The sequence below is a fragment of the Alexandromys fortis genome, unplaced genomic scaffold (genome assembly GCF_014885135.2).
Source record: "Alexandromys fortis isolate MF-2015 unplaced genomic scaffold, M_Fortis_MF-2015_v1.1 scaffold_156, whole genome shotgun sequence".
Classification (NCBI taxonomy): domain Eukaryota; kingdom Metazoa; phylum Chordata; class Mammalia; order Rodentia; family Cricetidae; genus Alexandromys; species Alexandromys fortis.
Genome location: NW_026068028.1, coordinates 3,633,796 through 3,654,752, shown reverse-complemented (window position 1 = coordinate 3,654,752; position 20,957 = coordinate 3,633,796). Strand labels below are relative to the sequence as shown.

The 20,957-nt window shown below is 40.9% G+C and overlaps 1 long non-coding RNA gene across 1 annotated transcript; it reads right to left on the bottom strand.

Annotated features, from left to right (window-relative positions):
• Positions 1-5,792: 5,792 nt before the first annotated feature.
• Positions 5,793-20,702, bottom strand: LOC126515018 (uncharacterized). The gene is made up of 3 exons (XR_007595726.1): positions 20,627-20,702; positions 14,747-14,951; positions 5,793-7,227 (listed from the first exon to the last, which is right to left on the bottom strand). It is a non-coding gene; the product is annotated as an uncharacterized lncRNA (long non-coding RNA).
• Between the last annotated feature and the right edge of the window lie 255 nt (positions 20,703-20,957).

The window sequence follows — 20,957 nt, the reverse complement described above, 5'->3', positions numbered from 1 at the left end:
CCAATTGGCTATCCAACATTTAATCATCAGCCATGAACACACATACTCATATGTATATGTACACATATGTGTATATTGTATATATGTGTGTGTGTAAATGTGTATGTATATAAATGTATTAGGTATATACATGTACAACATGATATGAACTGATCAGTGTGTGTGTGTACATGTGTGTTTCTCAACAATTAAAAAAAGGAAGCCATAAATTTTAAAGAAAGCTAGAGAGCAAAAGGGACACACGAGAGGGGATTTGGAGGGAGGAAAGGGAAGGGAGAAATGATGTAATTATACTCTCCAAAATAAAATTATTTTTAAAAAGAAATCTACTGTTTTATAAACTCTAAAATGTGATTTTAAAGGGGTTAGCTTGATTGGAAGTACTCCCATGGGTGCTTAAGGCTCCTTCCAGAAGTCATGGGTTTTCAAAGAAAAATCCCAGTGCCAGGTGCAAGGTACCTCCCCAGGAGTTATTGGCAAAAAAAGCCCCCAAAGGCTGCCTTAGCAATATAGCCTACTGTTGTTGCTCTTGGTTACCCAAAGGAACTGAATAGTAAAGCCATTGGTAAAGACACCACACACTCTGGATATAAGGACTCAAAAACTGAAAGAAAAAAAAAAGTAGAAACTGAACTAGAAGCTTCTTCCCATGATTAGCAGCCATAGTGCCAGAAGGTGCCATGCAGACTGTTGAAGGAGAAAGATCACAATGATGACAGAGCCCAAATGCTGCCATACTGACCTGCCTGCCAAGCTATGCCCACTGGTGCAATCATGGCAAAGTAATCAAAGTAATTAACTACTTCCTGTCTGTGTCTTTCAAACGGAGAATACAGTGTGAGTACATTTGACGTAAATACTGACAAATCTAAGAGCTTCCACAAACCAGTTATCTGGCTCAAATCATGCTTCCTGGCAGTTGTACAGTCCACCTGTCTGAGAGCAAGAAGTGGGTTCTTCTGCAGCATCTTGTCCTGGCTTAGCGATGGCTATTATCTTCCTTCTTCTTCATAGGGTCTCTCTTCTGAGTCTGTGATCTTACACCTTTTCTTTGAAGAAAAACAATTATTACATTAAAAGCCTGCCCTAATGATCACATTTAGCCTTACTTTCCTAACTCTCCTTGGAGCCAGGTTCTCCAATGTTGAGAGGTACAACCTGAACAACTGAACTAGGGTGCACAATTCGGCCCATGGTAGTCATAAATCTTCTAACCGCTCACTCTGTGTTTGTTCCACATAGCTTTCGCTCCCTCTTTGTTTCCTTTTGACCTTGAGGGTAGGGATGGATTTTATTGTCCAATCTTTCCTCTATTAATGTGAAGCCCTGCACATTCCAAACTTTTAGTGTAGACCATGTACTCCTAAATTATCAAAGCACAGCACAAATGAGGTCTTTATCTATTTCTAGAAACTGCAAAGACCTTGGAACGCTTTAACTCTATTTACCCCCACCTCTTCATGTTTTCGTTGTTTTTATTTATATTTAAGTTCAAAATATATATTGTTACTATTATGCAATCCATATAAATTTCCATTTGTTTGCATATTAGTCCAAGAAACACAATTGTCTGTTTCTTTTATTTCTTATGCTATCCTGTACAGCACACATGAAAAGGGATGCTAATCTTCTGAGAAGGGAAGTAGAGGCCGGATGAAATTCTAAACTCTAGACTTCTAAGAGAATAAAGCACCGAAATCAGACAGCTGTTCCCCATAATATATAAATACTGACGTAGAAGAGGATGCTGTTTCATTTCTGTGGTGTTTGTTTAGTGGTGTTGGTGAAGGAAAGGGTGCAGGCACATATCCGGTGTGAAGGAGAGTCTGTAGATGGGAATAGGGGCTCTTGGAAGACATCCAGAGACCTAAGAGGGTGATCTGGGAAATGTAACCCTGACCTCCACTGGAATTCAGAAGTTGGTAAATATTTGGCATTCCCAGCCAAGTTGCTGTCTTAAAGGAAAGCAGAAAATAAGAGCAGAGACCCAGAAATCATGCTGGTGAGTGCTGGTGAGAGTTCTCCATATTTATGAACTCTCCAGCAATAAGAGTTATCTTAGAGTACTGTAAATACTGTCATCCTGTTAGCGGGCTTGGGAAAACCTATCTAGAGCTTTGCAACCTGTGAATATTTAGCCTCGATTAATGCAAATAAGCCACAGACTCGGGGTGGAAATGCCCTTGCCTTTGCCAGCTCTACATCTTGGGTCTTATTAACGACATGATTCCGGGAGTGATAGTGACAGGTACCACCTAACCCACTGTTCCCACAAGCCTATGGAGATATCTCACAGAAGGTTCTACTTGGGCCTTGGATATTAAAATGAGGGTGTTGGGCTTGCTAAATTGACATTCTCAAAGATCTATTGAAGCCATATTTCTTGTGGTGAAGAAACTATGGAGTCTCCTGCTCACAGCTTGGGCTGCCTTCAGGCCTTAATGTCAGTTCCATCAAGGTCTTTGCCTCTCCTGGGACTCTTCCTTCTTCACAAGTGAGAAGCAGAGCTTCACTGGGCATTCTTCAAATGGGGAAGCTTTCAAAGTATCAACTGTGTTATTATAAGTTAACATTTATTCTGGATTTGAGTTGAATGTTTGTTTTCCTCTTCTACAACTGCATTCTATTATCTCATTCAGACGTTGCAACAGTCCTTCCAGGTGCTCCTATTGTCTCCATTTGAAAATCTGGAAAGGTTCAATAGCTTGCCCCTGTATAGGTCAACTATACAGGAAATGCTGAGGTCAATAATCAAAACTGGCCTCTGACTCCAAAGCTTGTTATGTCTTTGACCATCACACGGCAGCACATACTAAAATGAGTTTACCGCTTGTTCTATCTCGTTAATTGAATTAATTAGCCCTAGTCTATCTCTTCTCACTATAAACTCACCAAGGGTGAGCAAACCCCTGTTTTCAAAACTGATCTATTCACATTGTCAAATGTGTTGCCTTGTCCCGCCTTCTCTTCCAGCATGGGAGCTCTCTCTCTCGTCTTTGCTATAGAAGTCTTACTGACTTCTGAGCCAGTCTGCAAAGGGGACAACTATGAGGAACTTCTTCTAAGAATATGACAGTAACATTTAAACATGGATGAAGTCAAGGGCTGGTGCTTTATAGCTCAGTGGGTAAGCATTTGTCTAAACTCACACAGAGTAAAAAGCGTTAAGACGCATGAGTCTACACAAGTTGTATGACAGTTTGTCTCATACCAGCTCTTCCTTCTAAGTGATAGATTTTACATATTGACCTTCTGGACCCTTATTTCAGTGTGTGTGTGTGTGTGTGTGTGTGTGTGTGTGTGTGTGTTTGCGTGTGCATATTTGTATGCATATGTATAGAGCCCAGAGGTCAATGTCAGGTGCCTTCCTCATCCTCTCCCTACCTTATTCCTTGAAACAGGGTCTCTCATTGAACCTAGAGGTCATAGATTCAAGCCAGCATAGAAAGCCCCAGGGATTCTCAGTCTCCCCACAGCATTGTGGTGATATATGCTATCACAGCTAGATTTTGAGGTAGGTTCTGGGTTCAAATGCAGATCCTCATGCTTGTGTGGCAAGCACTTTACTGACTCTGCCGAGTCTCCACCTCCACTTTCATAACATCAAAGCTATGTTTACTGGTTCATCAGAGAAGGGAGAGCAAAGGTAAAGAAGAAAGCAGAGAAATTATTACTTTCCCTGGCTCAAAGCTGATGATGTCAGAAGCCGGGAAAGAGTTCACAACCTAGATGAAATATTTCTTGGAAAGCACCTTTAAGGAGAAAGAGTAAGACCACACCAAGAGGAACAAGGAAGTCTGTGGTGTCACAGACCAACAGGAGAGGATCCAATGGGAGGGGCAGATGTCTTATCCCATGCCCATATAGCAGATTATGTGCCTAAAATTTAAATGTGATCCTAGCACCGGAAGAGACTTCGTATTATCTGAGATTAAACTTTTCTACCTTCAATGAAACAGGACGTAGACTGAATTTCAAAACTCCATGAGTTGTTTTCTTTGTACACTTCTTAAGCTCCTGGGCTGAGTGAGATTCACATGGGTGACAATGCGGACCATTGAGTGCAGATCAACAGGGCTCCAACAGCAGAGTTCTGTCTCAAGGGGCCTCTAGGAGAGGCTAGCAAGGATGAGGTTACAAACGCCAAGCCTGGGAGAGCTCTGGACAGCCAAAGGGACAGGCAGCGCACGCTTCAATGCCAAGTCAGCTCAGACGAAAGAGCGGTTTGTCTCTTTACAGACAACCCCCAACAATGACACCAGCAATTTCGAAACACTTCTGAGAGAAGGGTCCAAGAGGTTACGTAAAGTTCAAAGGCAATTTACAGCCAAAGGCACAGTCCCCGGACCAAGGCTTCTCTTCAAACGTGTCTGGAGGTTTGTTTCCCTGAAAAGGAAGACCATGGTTGTGCACCCCTGGGACTGGATGCCATTATTCATTTTGCTCTTAGCCAACAAATGAGAAAAGGCAAGAGGTGCCCTTTGAATGCCAAGTGTCCTGTTTCTTTGCTATAGGTTGGGATGTAGCTTCATACACATGGGAGCCCAATGAATGCCTTGGAGACAGGGAGAGGAGAGGAGGGCAAGAGAAGAGCATCCTGCATTCATAAGAGGCTCTTGACCTTTTCTTTCCAAACCCACGGCTCGGCAGAAAGAGCAATGCTTGGACCCTTGTAACAAATGCTGTGTTTGGGAGCCTGTGCTAGCGTCATTTCTGTTGCTGTCATGAAATGCCCTGAAAAAGGGCAATCTGAAGGAGAAATGGCTTGTGTCGGCTCCCAATTCCAGGCTACAGTCTATGGCTGCAGGGAAGCCACAGCCGTGGGAGCTTGAGACATCTGGTCACACCACATCTATAGTCAAGAACGAAGAGAAGTCTATGTGTGCATGCTCCGTTGCTTGTGCTCAGCTCAACTTCTCCACTCATGAAACTTTAGGACCCCTGCCTAGGGAATGGCGCCACCCGTGCTGGCCTGGGTTATCTCACATCCATTACCTTAATTATGACAGTACCCCACAGTCACAGCCACAAGTCACCTCTGTGTAGACAGCCCCTCATGGAGATTCTCTTACCAGGTGATTCGAAGTTGAACCAAGATGACAGAGAAGCCCATCACAGGACACCAGACCAGGTCCTTTTAATTAGAAAGTGTTCCATTTTCATACACGATTCCCCCATGTGAAAAGCTCAAAACAGTGTGAGAAACTATAGAGTTAAAAACTACCGAGTTAACTCTTTAAAAAAAAAAACTAGTCTTATGTGCTATTATTATTTAAATCAATGTACAATGAACTTGACTTTTTACAAGTCACATCCTAAAGCCATAAATCACATCTCTAAAATCAGAAGCTCAGTGCACTGGGTTATATTTCTTCCTGTTGCGTATTAAAGTAACTATGAGGATAAATATGCTCACGTGTGTGTGAAAAAGTTGAGAGAGCTCCAGGCCATCTCTTGCTTCCTATGTTAGTATGTTCTTAGCTTCCAGCTGCACTTCGAACTGCCTTGACACCAAATCTCTCAAGTAGTCTGTGCAAAGCTTTTGCTTCAGGCCCATTCTGCTCAACTGAGGACCAGAGCTACCAAGTGACTTGCCCAAAGTAACACAGCTAGTGCTGGGAAGGCAGGAGATGAGACCCAGATCAGAGCACCTTTGCTGTCCCTAAGGACGTGGAAGCATCAGCCATGCCGTACATATCCTGTTGCAGGGGCTGGTTGTTTGTCCCAGCCGCCCAGAATCAAAATAATCACACAGAAACCACATTATTTAAATCACTGCTTGGCCCATTAGCTCTAACTTCTTATTGGCTAACTCTTACATCTTAATTTAACCCATTTCCATTAATCTATGTATCACCACGTGGCAGTAGCTTTCCTGGTAAAGTTTCCAGCATCTGTCTCTGGTGGTGGCTCCATGGCTTCTCTCTAACTCTGCCCTTCTTTCTCCCAGTATTCCATTTAGTTTTCCTTGCCTAGCTTCGTTCCCCTACAGTTTTGCTATAGGCCCAAAGCAGTTTCTTTATTAACCAATGATATTCACAGCATACAGAGGGGAATCCTACATTACCTTCCCTTTTCTGTTTAAATAAAAAGGAAGGTTTTAACTTTAACATAGTAAAATTACATATAACAAAACAGGTATCAAGCAAGAATTAAAATTAAAATATTTATATCTACTTTAGCTTTTGTCATATCTAAGGAAAACTATAATTATAACTATAAATTCTTCAACTCCATAAAAGACTCCAGAAGAATATAATATTACCTAAGTAAACAGGAAATGCATTGTAAGCAACTTCCAAAACTCTAGAATTGACAGAGACATATCACTGCCTGAACCCAAAAGAACCCAAAGTTCTTCTGTAATGTTGGAGCATCCATCTTCAGCCTACAGGCCCATAGTATACGGCAAACTTTTTCACGAAGCAGGAAATTTCAAAGACAATTCTGCCTATATTGGCAGTTTGTCAGTCACTTTCTTCTGTGTCCTGCAGAATGTCTGGCAGATTCTTTCATGAAGCAGGAACCCTGAAGGATCATCTCACCTTTAGGCAAGTTCAGTAGTCATTTCTCTGCAGTTCCTGCATATCCAGTTCATCAAGAAGCCCAGGCAAGAGCAGTTTCTGGCCCCAATGGCTAATAGACTCCATGAGGAGCTTCTTCAAGAGGATGAAGTACCCATCTTGAAGTAATTGGTGCTGCCAGGAGCAGATGTATCTCATTGTCATGAAAAATCTTAAGCTCTTAAAACATTTTAAATGCCATAGTCCATAGTCTTTGAAAGGTTTGAAGAATGCCTATTCAACTGAAATACATATCTGCCCATCTAAAAAAAATTTAACTAACATGACTACAAGCTTGACTGTTATAGATGATTATCTATTAACCTATATTTACTAATTATACATAACATTTTTAAATGACCTGGACAAACACAATACTTAATTAAGATCAGAAATATCTATACACAGTATAACAAAATTGACTTTAAATTTGTATCAATAAACCAAGATCCATACCAATGCAAATCTGTATACCATATCCTCCTCTAAATGTAAATAAACATTTATAGACAATATTTAGAAATATGGGCATAGTTCTACCCAAATGTCTTCCTGCTGTTTATTGAGTGAAGTAATTTTTTGAGGGGTGTTCAAGGCAACCTTTCAGGGCATCTTGGTCCATCAAATCACATCAGTCTGGAAGGATTCCACAGTTTCTCATCCTCTGTGGAAACAAAAGAAAAACCTCTTTTCCAAAGCTAGCCAGGCAGCTGGAAACTAACTAGTGGCCCCCTTCCTCCAACAGCCCAAAACTGACATAATCACTCAGAAACCATATTATATAAGTCACTGCTTGTCCCATTAGCTCTAACTTCTTATTGGCTAACTCTTACATCTTAATTTAACCCATTTCCATTAATTTGTGTATTGCCATGTGGCAGTGGCTTACCAGGTAAAGTTTCCAGCATCTGTCTCTGGTGGTGGCTCCATGGCTTCCCTCTGATTCCATCCTTCTTTTTCCCAGCATTTCATTTAGTTTTCCCCGCCTAGCTCTGTTCCCCTATAGCTCTGCTATAGGCCCAAAGCAGTTCCTTTATTAACCTATGATATTCACAGCACACAGAGGGGAATCCCAAATGTCCCTATCCCTACCCTCCCTGCTTGGTAACTTTTGTCTTCTCATTGTCTGATGATAATTTTCCTTTGTATCTAATGTAATTGATGAAGTCATGGAACAGAACTACAAATAATTATTCCTGACCATGATGGCTTTCTTTTTGCAGTCTATCTATGTTGGGGAATTTTCTCAGCCTCATCCTGCCTGTCATGAAGCATCTTTCAGAGAATGATCTTCCATCTTTTTCACTGTGGAAAGCTGCTTGTAAAACATGGAAATGAGCAAATTCTAGTGTCAGCCTCCAGTCCACTGCTTTTTCTTTCCTGTGTCTCCTCTCTTTGTATATTATAGATGATGGTGTTCTAGAGATCTATACGTAGTGTCATGATGACAGTGTGACGTATGTGTATTACTTTATGCATACATGTGTATGCAGTGTGCACATTGGTGTCCTCCTCTATCACTCTGCCTGATTCCTTCGAGGAGCAATCTCTCTATGACTCTAGAGCTTGAATTTTCCAGCTGGGCTGGAAACCAGCAAGCTTTAGTGATCCTCTTGTCTCAGCACCCGCAAAGCACTGGGGTTACGGACCTGTGTGAGATCATGCTGTCCTTGATATATGGGTGCTGGGATCTGAACATAGATCTCAAGAACTCCTAACCACAGAGCTATCTTTCCAGCCCCTCTGGCGATTTGTGACAGCTTAATACATATACAAGGAAGAAAAATAAATTCACACTATCTCCTGTGCTTCCTGGTGGACCTGGGAACATCCCAGGTTACCTCATCTGCAATCAACTCCACCCATACCAACCTCAAGGGCTAGGTGCTGGAATGCCACCAGAGCCAATGTGGTATAGACTGAACTTCTCTAAAGAAATATGTGTCTATTCCATGGGGCCACCCCACAAAAAAGTTTCCAACTATGCTTTCCTAAACCCTGCATTCTCAATAGGGCAACTTTGCCTGGGAGCAAAAAATAATGGCTCTTGGAAGCAAAACTATCTTACATTTCTGTAAGATACACAAACCAAAACACAAGGCTCATCTTTCATGTCTCCCATGAGGGAGAAATTTAATTTAACTTTAATTGATTTAAGCAATTAACTCAATAATCTAAGTTAAATATATTTCTTAAGGGGGTAATAACAGAAAGGAAAGAAGTTGATCAAAATTTATCAAAATAAAGAAAAAATATCAACTCATCTGTCTGTACTGGCAAGTTGGCTGCTATTATCTGTCTCAGAAAGAGCTGCTCATTGCATCAACACCTCAGTAATAAAGCCATCTAAGTATCCATCAACCAGAAGCAGCTTGATAAAGCCGGGAGCATCCGTTTTGGGAAATTCACATGAGAAACCTCTTTGCTGTTTTATTGACTAGAAAAGGCCATTTGAAGAATATAGTGATTCCTTGACATTGGAAGGGAATTAGCTCCAAGACCCCTCAAAGATGGTCAAAATCCTTCATAAAAAATGGTGTTTAGGGAGATGAGGAAATGGCTCATGTGTGAAGTACTCACTGCTCAAACATGGGGACCTGATTTGGGACTCCAGGACCCATGTACAGCCAGACCTGGTGACACTCATCTGTGAATCTGTTGCTCCTCCATAGAGACAGGGTCAGAGACAGAATTCTGGGGAGTTCAAAGACTAGCTAGTATTCATCAGAAAACAACACGTGGGGAGTGGGGCCACCATCTAAGGCTGTCCTGTGACGTCTTCATGTGTGTCATGACACATGTATACCTACCCTCACACACATGAACATGCACACACTCACACACAGATGCATACAAAATTTAAAATAATAATAGTAATTAAATGGTACATTGGCACAGACTATTCTTCTTTATAGATCATCTTTGGATTACTTATCATAACTGACTTAATGTAAATGCTGTACAAATAGCTCTTATGCTGTATTGTCTAGGATATAATGACAATTATCTATACACATTCAATATGAGTGCTTTTTCAAATTATAGTCTATCTGCAGTTGATTGAATCTACAGATGCAAAGCCTGTGGCTACAGAGTATCTCTGTGTGTATGTGTATATATATATATATATGAGTGTGTGTATGTATGTATATACATATATATGTGTGTGTTTATATATGCGTTTCTACATACAGAATCACACACATATCATCACACTCATTAAGACAAACCCACTGGATATGTGATTTTCTTCATATGCCTGATGTATATGCAAATGCAAAAGAGCTATAGGAGTTAACACACCAATGTGACAAACACAGCTACTTGGGAATAGGTTGAAGAGGTCAGAGGTAGTCATACATCTTACATAGGTTGGTTTTTGTCTTTTTCTTCTTTTTGCTGTGTGTGTATACACCTGTGTGTGCAGTTACATGTGTGCCCATGTGCACATCTTTGTGGAGACCAGAGGTCAATCTCAGGTGGTTTCCTCAGGACACCATCTACCTCTCTTTTTGGAGACAAGGTCTATCATTGGGACTGGGACTCACTGAGAAAACCAGCTTGGCAAGCTGTCCCATTTCAGCACTGGAATCAGTGTGTGCCGCCATGTCAGGCTTTATGTGTGGTTTCTGCAGACTGAACTCAGGTCCTCCTGGTTGCCAACCTAGAACTTTACAGACTGAGCTATCTGCCAAGAGTGAGATATGAATAAATCATTATGAGTAAGAATAATAAATATTTTAAAAAGAACCCCTACCTCATTCGTGTCAGATTAGGAACTATTTTCTTATCTGAAGAAAGATTTATTCAGCCCTGAAGAAAAGATCTGTCACCGGATTTCTAATAAAACTAGAAATCAAAAGCCCACGTGTGCTTCAGGCAAATTAAAGTTTTATCTTTTTATCAAATTATAGAAAATGACATAAAGATGTGCCAAGTCTTTGAAGAAATAATTCCCAAAGGTTTGACATTTTAAAAGAATCAAAAAGTAAAGAAAGATAGATTTTACTAGTGAAAAAGGACCCGATGGGTACCCTCCCTTCTTGAAGGAGGGTTTGACAAATGTGTATCTAACATAAGTGAAGACTGTCCACAGGCAGTCACGGTCCTAGGAGTCACACAAAGATACGGATTGCTGACTACCTGCAATGGAGAAAAGATAGAAATCATTTAATAAACCATTAAGGAGACTGGAGAGGTGGTTCAAAAGTTAAGAGCACTTGCTGCTCTTCCCAGCACTCCCAACCACCTCCAACTCCAGTTCCAGGGGATAAGCACCCTCTTCTGGATTCCATGGGCAGCAGCACACACATGCACATACACACACATACACATAAATAAAGTAAACTAAATCTTCTAAAATGCATAATTCTGTTAATAAAGAATAGTAGAAATGGCTACTTGAAAAAAGGGAGAAAGCCAGAAAGTGAGGAAAGCGTAATAGGCTGAGTATGTCAAAGTCATGTGTTGAAGGAGCTGTGGGCCACTTCCTGCTACCCAGCTCCCCGCCACCTGGCTAGTTTATGCCCCAAAATAACAACACACAAACTGTATTCATATAAACACTGCTTGGCCCATTTCTATTAATGTGTGTAGCACCACGGGGTGTGCTTACCAGGAAGATTCTAGCCTACATCCATCCTGGGTCGGAGCTTCATTGCATCTGCCCCAGAGAGGAGAAGAAATGGCGTCTGTCTGAGGCGTCTTACCTCACTTCCTCTTCCCCCCAGCATTCTGTTCTGTTTACTCCACCCACCTATGTTCTAACCTATCAGGCCAAGCAGTTTCTTTATTAGCTAATGACCTTCCTCCGTCAGTCATGAAAATGTCTTTGAAATGAAAATGGAACTCATTACTTTGTATAATGACTACATGCTAAGAAAATTATTCAGACCACACAAAGTATGATAGAAACACATTTAGCTTCCCTAAAAGCAGGCTACCTCCTACAACCAACTGTGCTAGCCACTTTCTGAGAGATCATACGGCAACAGTGTTTCCTGTTCAGAGAAAATAAGACAATAGTGCCTTACAAGTGACAGCACATTAGCCTCCATGATGCGTGCATATGTGTTATCTTCTGCTGCGTAACAAATGGTTCCATGACAACAGCGTAAAGCATTGTTAGCTGTTTCAGGTACTTGTGGGTGAGGGATCCAGGCTTCATACTGCCTCAGAGTCGTGCCTACGCTTCTGTGAAGAAGATCCATGGAACCAGTGTTACTTTCAGATGTGACTAAAGAAGAATCCATTTCCAAGATGATCGTGTAGGCAGTTTTCAACTCTTCCAATTTGCTAGGCTGGCAGCTGCAGCTCTCCACTGGCCAACAATTGTAACTGAGCTTCTGTCTCAGTAAGGGTTTCTATTGCTGTGAAGAGACACCAGGACCATGGCAACTCTTACAAAGAAAAAACATTTAATTGGGGTGGCTTACATTTTTCAGAAATTTGGTCCATTTTTATCATAATGTGACACAGTGGTGTACAGGCAGACATGGTGCTGGAGAATTAGCCAAGTGTCCCACATCCTGGCTTACAAGTAACAGGAAGCGGTCTAAGACACTGGGTGGTATCTTGGGCATATATGAGACCTTAAGGGAGGAAGGAAGAAGAGAAGGAAGGTTGGCTGGATGAATAGATAGATGACTAACTCATAGATGATCAATGATCATAAGATAGATAGAAAGATGACAGGTAGATAGGTAGGTAGGTAGATGATAGATATATAGAGAGAGAGATAAATACATAGATATATAGATAGATAGAAAAACACATAGATACATAGATATAAAAAATACATAGATACATAGAAAAATACAAAAATACATAGATAGATATAGGTAGATAGATGATAGATAGATAGATAGATAGATAGATAGATAGATAGATAGATAGATAGATAGATGTACAGTATGTATGTAGATAGAAAATAGATTGTTGATATATAAATAAAATAATAGATGATTGATGTGGAATTCCTCTCTTGGGCTATGAATATGTTTTATTACCATTGGTTATTTAAAAAGCTGTTTCAGCCAATGACTTAGAGTAAAGTCGGCAGGAAATTGGAACAGAGATATAGAGAGAAAGTAGGCAGAGTCAGAGAGATGCCATATAGCTGCCCAAGGAGAAAGACGCCAGCTGCCAGCCATAACCTTACCAGTAGGCCACAACCTCGTGGTGATTCACAGAATAATAGAAATGGGTTAATTTAAGATATAAGAGCTAGATAGAAAGACATCTAAGCTATTGGCCAAGCAGTGTTGTAATTAATATAGTTTCTGTGTGAGTATTCGGGTCCGAGCAGTCAGGAACAAAAGAGCAGACTTTGACTAAAGATGATAGATAAATAAATCATAGTAATTAATAATAGAATATCATCATCACTTTCAGAGCTTGCACAAGTGCCCTTGTTGCCTGGACTTTTAATCTCATCCTTGATGCCTTCCTTCAAACATTCAACATCTTTTCGCTACAAAGGCCTTTCTCAGCCCCTATTCCTTAGGATATGGAGGTGTCTGGGGCACTGGAGTGAGCCTATGGGAAGTGTTCTGGGGTATGAGAATTTTTCAAAAAACCTCAATAATAGATGACATCTGTCAAAAAACAGTGGAAATCCATAATTGAAGGTACTTCAGTTTGCTCACTTGGTCACTGTATTCCATTTGATCACATCCTGGTTTTGAAAGTCTGGTTTGGATAAAGTGATTTTTTTTAAAGTACCACCAGAAAATCAAGTGCAGAAAAGAAAACGAAAGTGGCCATGTCTAGTCTAACTTCAAATTCTATCTGCAGCAACTAAAGTAATTGTGTTTTGTTGTTGCTGTTTGTTTGTTAGATATTATTACATATATGAGTGCTTGACCTGCATGTGTGTCTGTATATCATGTGGAAGCTAACTTACCAAGGAGGTCAAACAAAATCAGCAGCTCCCTATAACTGGAGTTACATCTGGTTGTAAGTCATCATGTGGGTACCGGGAACCAAAACTAGGTTCTCTAGAAGAGCAGGCAGTACTCTAAACCACTGAGCCATCTCTCTAGCCCTGTAACTGTATCTATTTTGAAATAGACATTAAGTTGTTAAAATTTGAATATTGAAAAAATTTGGAGATGCTAATGACTTACTAAAGAGAACTCTTACAGATTTCTCTTGCCTTGTTTTACTGTGAAAGAATGGTCAAGACACTAAGGATGCTGTGAACCCTGGAGGTTTGGGGGTTACTGCCCTGGGCTCATCTCCAGAGCTACCTGCCTTTGTTCTGATCATAACATTTCTTCTGGGATAGCCAGTCTAGTTCAACCTATTTACCTAAATAGCAAACTGTTTGAACTGCCTGCTACTAGTACAGACAAAACACACACACACATGCACATGCACACACACACTCACACCACCTGCTTATGCACCAGACCTTTCTCCTTTGTAACTAGCACAAGCTAGAAGCAGCTTCATGACATATAAATAGACACACAGAAATGAAAATCCTAAAGATGTGAAATTGAGGAAAGGACTAAAGAAGTGATAAAGGACACGAGAAAAAAAAAAGGAAGCCGTGTCTTCACACCACCCAACCTTCCAGGCCCCCCACACTTCACATATAGAAGCCACTAGAGTTATGAAAGTCTGGGCTCAGGGGAAACGTCAACTGCAGAAGAGATTGTATAACACAGAATAAAGATCCAGCCCTATCCAAAGTCCTATGCTCCCCATGGCATGCCACAGAAAGGAGAAAAGAAAAGGAAACCTAGCTGTTCATTCTTGTACTCGGAATCCTCTAGCTTCCTGTCAACTACCCAATAAAGAGCCTGACCTTCTTAGCAGCAGCTGTGAAGGCTCCACTCGCTGGCCCCTTACGACTTCAAGCTCTCCCATTTCTCTTACCCATGCTGAACACCACCTGTGCCTGTTAAATGTGTGTGCATTCCCACTCCTATGCCATTGTTTCTTCACTCTGGTGCCAGATTATAAATTCCTTTGATCTTCTGTTCCTCTGTAGCTATCTTTATATTCCACTGGGTCCCATGTCTACCTAACCCAGTGCATTGTTTGGTGCAAAGGGATTTAATTACTAACCCATAGGCAGATCATTTATTACACACATGCTCCAAGGATTTCTGCCTTCTTCCATGACCAGGGGGACTTCTCTGATTCAAGAGTTTGGCTAAAAGATCTGAGCTCACCCTTCCCAGCATCTTCTTCCTTAGAAGAGGTAACCACAGGCGGGAAACCCATCTTCTCAGCAGATCATCCATCGCCTGTTCTCGGCCATCCCAAAGTCTTCTAGGAGAGTTTATCCCTGTAAAGGGAGTCTTCATTTTTGGGTGAGCGCTGTTGGTTTGATCTTAGGGATTCCACACAAGTTGTCAACCAGATCTGAGTCACAGCCTATATATAATAAAAAAAAAAAAAACACTCTGTGAGTAACAAAGGAAATTGTTTTTTTTTCTTTTGGAGACACTGATTAAGAACATTTTAATCGTTGGAAGAAAAATACATGGTCATGATTAAAGACAGAAAAATAGGCAGAGAGGATTTCACACAACAGGAAACTGTCCCTCCCCATAACTCTTACCCTTCGTCCCTCACATAATCAGTTTCCCCCATGTGAATGTCTAGAGAACTCTTATGGCTGCAAATACAAATACACACACACACACACACACACACACACAAGGAAGAATATTTTTTCAAAGCGTTCTGTATTTCATACTGTGTCTCATGTTAACATGCAGACATCCTCCATTCTTTTCTACCAGCTATGCTATTGTATACAGATTCTCTCCCACTTAGCCCTTCCTCTCTGCCTACAACTGTTCTACCTGCATTCAGTTTTGCTGCTGTCAGCTCAGCTGCAACCCACATCTTTGTACACCCTTTTTTATGTCCATGTTACCAGTGGGTTTTTTTTCCTCTAATTATATCTAGAAGTGGTGGTGCTGGGTTGGAAAGTGCACATATATTTTTTTCCTTTTTTTATTAATTTATATATTTATTTATTAAAGATTTCTGGCTCTTCCCCACCGCCGCCTCCCATTTCCCTCCCCCAGCCAAATCCCCCTCCCTCGTCAGCCCAAAGAGTAATCAGGGTTCCCTGCCCTGTGGGAAGTCCAAGGACCACCCTCCTCCATCCAGGTCTAGTAAGGTGAGCATCCAAACTGCCTAGGCTCCCACAAAGCCAATACGTGCAGTAGGATCAAAAACCCATCGCCATTGTTCTTGAGTTCTCAGTAGTCCTCCTTGTCCACTATGTTCAGCGAGACCGTTTTTATCCCGGGCTTTTTTCAGACCCAGGCCAACTGGCCTTGGTGAGTTCCCGATAGAACATCCCCATTGTCTCAGTGTGTGGGTGCACGTTGAAATAACTTCAAACCTACAGAAACTTTGCAAGAACAGTAGAAAAACTTTGGTTGTTTCCTTGTTTGGTTTTGAGGTAAGTTCGTCACCTGATGTCTTAACTGCTTTGAACACTGATCACTGAAGCTTATTTCCAAGAAACAAAGACATATCTACAATCCCAGCATGTGAGACAGGAAACCAGCTTAACCTTGACTACATTATTATGACCTAATAGTCAGACCCCCATTCAATTTCACCAACTATCCCAATAATGCCTCGTGGGAAAGTTCATACACATCACACCTCTCAATCTCACAGTTCAAAGTACTTTTTAATCTATGTCTGTTTGGTTATTAAGTCTGTTTCACAATTCTGTCCATTTAAGGCAGGCTCAGCAATTTGGTTTTTGGGTCATGTCAAAAGCTCAGCATGACAAACACACTGCATGTGTTCTGAAAGCATCCTGATAGGGCTGACTTGAAATCTGTCTCAGACACCAATTTTCCATTTGTTCATCCTGAGGATGATTAAACAAACAAAGCCTTATGTTATGGATAGTGTAACAGCCACATGGCGTCTCTCAACCAAGGAAAGGGAAACGTGGACTTTGAAAAGCACCCTTTGTTATTTCTCAGACAACAGGAGGTTGGGAAATCTCAAAAAAAAAAAAGTTTTTATGTCAACTTCTTTTTCCTCTCATGCAATTTGATTTTATTTCCATTTGGTCATTGGATTTAATTTCCCAGTTGTATTTTGTTTGGGGGGTATTCTTTCAGTTACCACTCTAAATTTACCAAAAACAAAAACAAAAAAACAAAACCTTTTTCCTATTCTTTGTGTCCCAGATTTCTCAGTTTAATCTTCTGTATCTGGCCCATGTCTTTCCTCTGCACTTTCCTTTCTCAATGATTCTAAATATGAATATATCTGCCTTCCTGGAAGCCATTGTGGACTTTCCATTTTTTGATCCTCATCTCAAAACATCTGTAGATTTTCTTTTCGTTGTTTGCCTTGTCTAAAAAGTGAACCTTTCCCTCCCATCCTCCTGAGCTCCCAGAGCTCCTTTTCTTCATCCTCCTACGTCTTGACACTGACCCCTTCCCGCTTTCCTCTGACAAAGCCCTCCTTGCTTTGAGCCTCTTCTTTCTCTCTTCTCTTGAAGCTCTCCTCTAGCTACCTCCCTCTCTTGCCCCCTGTCCTTCACTATGGAGAGGAAGACAAACAGAAGGGACCAGACTCAACTTACAAGCCATTCTCATAAAAACGGACCCACTTCCATATGAAGACTGTGTTGAAGGACATAGTCACCCTTTATAGCCAACCTAACCCCTTCCAACACTGCCACAAAGACAGATTTCCCCAACAGTGTTAGGAAGAAACAAGGGATGTCCAAGCCATACCTGGAAGGAATATTATCCATGCCCCATCAATGATAAGGATAGACATACAAGGTGTTCTTTGTGTGTGTGGAGGAGGATGTGCAGCTATGCATGCACAGGTGTGTGTGTGTGTGTGTGTGTGTGTGTGTAGGTCAAAGATTAATCTCAGGTGTCAGTCTTCAAGTATCTTTCATCTTACTGTTTGAGACAGGGTCACTCATTGGACTGGAGAACGCTGTGCGGGCTAGGCTGACTGGTCAAGGAGTCTCAGGGATGTACATGTGTGGATCTGGCTCCCCAGTGCTAAAAATACAAACAAGAACCACACCACATTCAGACTTTCTTATACAGGCTCTGGAGATCAGAGTCAAGTCCTCATAGTTGAGAGTCAAGCATGTTTCCAACTGAGCTAGCTTTCCAGTCTCCCAAAAGCTACTAAGACACATTTACTATCTGTAAAAGAGACACACAAGGAGAAACTCATTTCTTCTCCACCCTTCCTTTCTCTCCGTGATGTTGTTATCTAAGAAGATGGAACACTAGGCCATGTTATCTCGCTGTCTTAAGGGATGACCGAGAGCACAGAAGGCATTACTGTACTCCAACATCCAGAGAATGGCCAAGCTTTGCGGCAATTACTCAGATACCTGGATAACAGCATGCCGATTATCTCAGCCAGCTATCTTGGAGGTTTCTTCTAAAAGTCTTCATCTCATTCATTTTCACAGAATGTGCAGGGATGAATATACTGACCTTGCTGAGATCCTAATTTCCAAATGTTTAAATAAGGAAGACATTGTGCAAACAGGTGAAATAGATTTGAAGATTATGCGTCCATGTGGCTCAGCCCTGCCTGGGTAGGCTAGATGCTACCCAGTGGGGTGTAGGGACCAATCATGTATGAGACACAATGTCCATAGCAAGAAGTGGCCAAAGATGAAGACAAAATGAGAGTGATGATCACACCATGAAACTGGGCTTCCTAAAGGGTTCTCCCTATCTAGTGGCCATAGTGGAAGACTTTCAGCCATAGGACAATATAACCAGATTTCTATTTTCTTCACTACAAATATGTATTACTCACATTTGCTAATAAAAAGCTGATTGGCCAATAGCTGGGAAGGAAGAAATTAAGCACAAGAATCAGACTAAGAGAATTCTGCAAAGAGGAAGGGCAGAGTCTGAGAGTGGCCAGCAAACGCAGAGAAACAAGATGTGAATGGGATCTGATGTCCTTTTCTGGCCTGCAGGCACACATGGAAGGAATGTTGTATACATAACGAATAAATAAATCTTAAAAAAAAAAAGATGTGAATGTCATACTGAGAAAAGGTACCAAGCCACATGGCTAAACGTAGATATGAATTATGGGTTAATTTGAGTGAAAGAGTAGCTAATAACAAGTCTGAGCTATTGGACGAGCATTTAGAATTCATATTCAGCCTCTGACTCAGAAAACATTCAGTTATACCCCTTTCTGGCTTTGTGCTCAAAAACTCTTCTTACTTCACCCCTTCTGCTGGTTTGACGAAGCACAGTTCAGAGTTTCTATGCAGCACAGAACTCTTCTCTGAGGTGCTCTTTGCTCCACATTGCAAGAAGAGAGATCCTCAAATCTGTTCCACAGACAGCTGCTCCCCCTGCCCAGCAAGTCTTTAGTGCTCCTAATCAATTCGGTATCTGCTTGACAGGGAACTCAAGTGACCGGGAGAAGTTCCTATCTGTTACATGATTTTATTAAGTAAGCATTAAGCCCTTTAATTTCAAAGTAAAAGGAGAAAGATTAGTGATTTCCTCAACCACCTCGATCTACCAAAACAGGTATTTCTACCCAAAGCAAAGCCCCCTCTCCTTTATTATTGTTTTAACTCGGTTAACCCCATAAAGCCATCACATACCCAGCCCCTCTGAAATAGCCTTCATTTCTAGGATCTCATTTTCCCTCTGAGTTCTATCATGCAACTGAATACTACATAGAAAAAAATGAGTAAAGATGAATTGCTAGCACAGAAAGTATAGAGACAGCCATAGAAACCCCACGTGCCCCATCACTGATTATTATACAGCTACTGTAGCGTGAACCGAAGTCATTCAGCATGTAACTCCATATTTCTGGAAGCTTTCTCTACGAAGATCAACTTACATGTAGGTATGAGACACATTCTGAGAACACAATGGCCAGAAGTATTGTTGCTAGAATTCATGGAAACCACTCTTCCTTCTGAGAACCCGGCTGTTTAATTCACAAAGAGGCTCATTTTATTTCTTCCTTTCATGTCAATCATCGCTGAGCTCAAATTAACCTCCAGAGAAAAACCACGTATACCTGAAAATCTGTTAGCACTGCCTCCTTACAAGGAAACCCACAAAGCAGATAGAAATCAGCTTTCTCAGCTCCAGAAAGCCACTGTCATGGGTTTCCTCTCCTTGCTGTTCTCTCTCAGGGGTCAGCACCCAGCATCCACAGACTAACTCTGGCCTCTTTTCTACTTTTATAAATAAAGTTTTATTGGAAGACAGCCATTCCCATTAGTTTACATCCTATCTGTGGCCACTTAGTGCTACGATGCAGACATGAGTCACTGCACAAAAACCATCTGGCTTACAAAGCCCCAAATGTTTACTTTCCAACCCTGAAGAGAAAAACATTTGTTAACTTCTGCTCTAGTTTAAAACCCATGACTTGCTCTTTTACTTTCAGATATCTTAAGTTTATTTCATTAGCATTTTTACATGTCAGTGCCATCATATATAAACATCAATCTGAAACCAATGTTTGTAAAAGATCGCAAAGCATGCTCTCCTGCTTTTTTAAACGATTATTTTTTAATCATATATGTGTTTAATTATCTTCTTCCAAATAGCATTTAACATCTTGAGTCCAACAGTTGGTATGGTTAGTCTGATTTAGACTACAGGTTCAAGCTTTAGGATAAAAGCAACAATAAAAAAAAAAAGATTCCTTGTCAAAAAAATGGAAATCAAACAGCTATAACTTTAAAAGAAATTTTGTAAAGTAATTAGTTTCTAACTTGGAAAGTGATTACATATTCTGCTCTTCCCTTTTAGAAAACCCTGTCTCTAAAAACAAGATGACAGCCTTTCAAATGCCTCTCAGCCTCGGATCTCTTGACGTCACAGATTGTCCTATTTTTAATAGTATGACCAATCTTCTAAGAATTTATCAATGAATCATAGCAAACGAGGGAATTCTACATTAAGCAAAAGTGATGCAGGGAGAACCAAATTGATCTTCTGCTGTATATGGCAAGTACTGCAGCGGTCGGATTAATAAATCACCAGTAATAGATATTTGAACAAATTTAATAACAAAACCAGACTCACGAAACCAAGGTTCCAGCGGAGTAACCAGCGGAGACAGGAGAGGCAGGGGGAGCAAGGGGCGCGCAGCTTTTTTCCGCCCAATATATCCGTAAACAAACGCCTGAGGGCAGCCCGCCCCCAAGGGGAGGGCTTATCCCTACATCTCCCTCCTTTTGTCTAAATAAGACAGAACTAACCTAAATACAACTATAAACAATAATAATAAATAATAGGTATAACAAACAATATTGAGAACAAAAGTTTTACCAGACATTCTATCTCAAGGAGTCTAAATAATGTAGAGAGTAATTACAATTATATAATCTTCAACTCCGTCAAAGATCCGAGAAGG